This window comes from Pinus tabuliformis, chromosome 2_2, assembly GCF_031772625.1.
Source record: "Pinus tabuliformis cultivar Carrire ecotype Pingquan chromosome 2_2, CPIR1, whole genome shotgun sequence".
NCBI lineage: Eukaryota > Viridiplantae > Streptophyta > Pinopsida > Pinales > Pinaceae > Pinus > Pinus tabuliformis.
In genome coordinates, this window is record NC_142300.1 from 1,160,342,622 (window position 1) to 1,160,346,473 (window position 3,852).

Consider the following 3,852-nt stretch of genomic DNA (forward strand, 5'->3'; position numbering starts at 1 on the left):
GAATGACCAACGTATTTTTATTTGCATTTTTGTTATACACTAAAAGAACTACTAGTACCCTTTTATCCACAATTTCTCAATACAAGGAGCATAGATTTAAATTTCCCAAAAAAAATAACCTGTTACAATTTTACAAAATGTTAAAAGACACAACAACATGAATACAGGATATGCCAGCTTCCTTTTAAAAGCTTTGCACATGAAATGGAGCTTGAAACCAGATCTGCATAATCTTATATAATGTGACCATGATCTTGCAACTGATGCATGAACTCCCTCTCCTGGGTAAAAAATCTGGCTAAAGCAAACTTCCCAGCACTTTTATAGGCATTTATAACTGCCTTGAACGTGAATTCATTTGGCTGAAAACCCTTCTGTTTCATTTTGTAAAACATTCTCCTAACACAGTCTACCAACCCTAGCTTCCCATAGCTAATTGTCATACTTGCATAAGTAATTGTATCTATTTCAAGACCTTTGGCTTGCATGATCATGAACATGTTGTAAGCTTCATTAATCCTCCCTGCACTACCAGGTGCATATATAACAACATTGTAAGAAGACACATCAAAATCCAACCCAGAAGCTCTCAGTTCATCACAAGCTTCCAAAGCTTCAGCATGCATCCCCACTGCAAAAAAGATTTTCATTCTCAAGGCTTGAATACCCATGTGGAAGCCCACTTTTACGTGCAACATCGAGCTGCTCTACTACCTCCCTTGGAATGCCTCCTCTCTTCAAAAGAATGCCCAGTGTTTTGTATGTATTCTCATTGGGTGAAGCCTTTAGTTTTAACATTTGATGAAAAACTTCAGCAGCCTCTCTCAATCTTCCATCTGCAATGAACAGGCTAATGACACTATTGAAAGAAAGAACGTTAGTAAGAAATCCCGATTCTAACATTTACTTTGCAATTTCAGTGGCGTCATTAAGCCTTCCATTCTTTTTGTATAAGGACAACATCATGGAAAAAGAAAATTCATTTTCCTGCTGCTTTTCCTTCAAGACTTTGAATACTTCATGTGCTTCAGTCACCATATCAGTGCGAGCATAAAGGTCAAGCATACAGCCTGATAAAAAGGCATCTGGCTCAACACCCAATTTCTGTATGCGTTTGTACATTTCTTGTGGTTCCTTCAAAAAACCACGTTTACTATAAACCTTAATCAAAGAACTATACACCACAGAGTTCCCTGCAAAACCAGCATTTTGCATTATTTGAAAGTAACGTACAACTTCTTCCACACATCCAGCTTCAGCAAATGCATTTATCAAGGCACCATAAACAAAAACATCTGGCTCCACACCTGCGTTAACCATCTTTTCAAACATCTTCTCTGCCTCTGCAGCTCGACCCAATCTTCCATAGGCGGCAATAACAACACAAAATGATGAACAGTTAGGCACAAACCCTGCTTCTTGCTTTTTGGTAATAAAGTGTTTTGATTCATCTAGAAGTCCTGAACTTGCAAATGTCTGAATGACAGAAGCATATGTACATCTGTCAGGCAAAACCCCTTGAACTTCCATTCTTTCAAACAACTTCAGAACCTTGTCATGGACTTTTGCAATCCCATAGGCCTTGATCATGACATTAAATTCTAATACAGTTTGACCCTTGCCTCTTTCTTGACTGCACTTAAACACCTTTTCAGCTTCTAACCAATAACCTTGTTCCCCATATGCATCAATATTGGTAGCATAGCATTCACAGCTCACTCCTCCAGCAAGATGGAACCTTTCAAACCATGCCCATGCTTTCTCAAGCATCCCTAGATCTATATACATCCTAATAACAGATAATTCGGAGTACTCATCCACATGAACGCCCAATCCATCCATCTCCCTGACAACAGCTTCTACTTCACTGACCATGTGTCCAATACAAAATGCATATAGAATAGTTTGACAACCCACAGTATCAGGAACGAGCCCTGCTTCCTTCATCTTTGTGAAGTAACAAAATGCTTTATCAATATTGTCATTTTGAGCATGCAATGCTATAAGAGTGTTATACGTCCTTGTGTCAGTCAAGCAATGAAGCTCTTCCATTTTCACCATAAGGGCATCTGCTTCGTCAAGATATCCATAAGATCCACAGATGTGAATCATGGTATTGAATGTTACAACATTTGGGCTTATTCCTTCTTTTAACATCTCAGAAAATAACTTGGAAGCTTCTTTTAGGCGGCCTGCCTTCCCATATGTATCAATTAATGTATTATACATGTAAGAACTGCCTGGCCTCTGAACTTGATCATTCTCTCTGCAAGGATCCATGCACTTATCATCTAATAACCCTTTAATGAGCACTCCTTCAGGAAAATTATTTGGAGAGCAGTCCCTTTTACCCACTGGGTCCTCAAAATGATTTTTTACTTCACAACGACGACTAATATAGAAGAAATCCTTCTGTCGTTGTCGATCAGGCTCTGATTTAGATGAACAAACATTTGTAGTATTTCCTAGAAAGATTTTCCCAGAAGACCAGTCCCTGAAGAACTGTTCAGCTTTCTCAGATTCCCTTGCCTTCTTCAAAATATGGACTACCGTGTTCACGATGACCTCATCTGGCCAGAGACCTTGTGATATCATGCGATCCAGCCAGAGAAGAGCCTCTTCTTTGAGACCAGCTTTCCCATACACATCTATAAGAGTACCATAGGTAGTGGCGGTAGGCAAGACCTTGTCTTTAACCATTTCTTCCCAAAACTTTTTCAGTTGATCCCATTTCTGTGCTCTTCCTAGAATTCTAAGCAGGATATTATAGTGAATAACATTAACTTCATAGCACTCTTTCTTCTGAAACCACTTAAAAATCTGAACTGCTCTTTCCCAGTCCCACTGCTCCTTTAGGATAATGCTTCGCTCTTTTGCACTGAGGTTTGCTTCCCAAGGTTCAAGCGCTTCGTCAATGTTCTCTGTAGAATCCAAAGCTTGCAAAATGGCTGGGATACACCCACCATACGATTTGTGTGAGCTTTTTCTTTTAGTTTCCATTTTCTTTGTTACATTTCTGCACCCGGAACTTGACTTTACTAGTGTGCTCTTGTGAGACTCTTTTGGTGGATAACGATGGCCTTCCGTACCTGGAGAAACATGAACAGATTGAAAATGTTGCTTGTATTTCTGTTTCCTCTTAGCCCTCCTGGGATGTGTATTGCAATAAGGATAAAGATAAACATATCTTGTGTTTAGGGCCGAAGAAGAAGGGATGTCTACTAATGACTACGCTAGCATTTAACAATGTAAACTTTGAAACGGGAACTATAAACTCAAAACGAGAACTCTGGCCCAAAAACCCCAAAAAAACCACAAAAACAGTGCTCAAAACGAAAAGTGTGTATACTGGAACGATGTTTTTTTTTTTAGGTGTCAATTTTGCGGTTGTTTTAAAAATGGCAGCGACTACGAAATTTTCTACGAAATTTTCCTGCAAAATATAGCTTCAGAAAAAAAGTGTTGATACTGGAATAATGATTTTTTTTTTTAGGGTCAATTTTCATACTTTTTAAACAATGCTAATAAAACCAATTTTTTATGTCTCAAACAAAGTTAACTTTTAAGGAAAAACACATTAATGTTTCTGGTAGAATATCATTTTTCTTTCTTAAGTATAAATTTAACATGTTTTCAACCACAAAACTAAAAAAACATGACATTATGAACAAATTATTTCACTGAATGAATTCAAAAGTCTTTATTTGTACACTGAATAAAAGAGACATTATATCTCTAATTTGATATTGCATTGTAGATATTTAAACAATAAGATTTATCATACTTAAGACATAATCCAACAACATAAAAATGCTTCATAACTTCTCATTTAACAAAATATGGAAAACATCC

General features: G+C 37.4%; 1 pseudogene; it reads right to left on the reverse strand.

Moving 5' to 3' along the window:
- Nucleotides 1-233: 233 nt before the first annotated feature.
- On the reverse strand, nucleotides 234-3,177 carry LOC149197546 (pentatricopeptide repeat-containing protein At1g73710 pseudogene; annotated as a pseudogene).
- Between the last annotated feature and the right edge of the window lie 675 nt (nucleotides 3,178-3,852).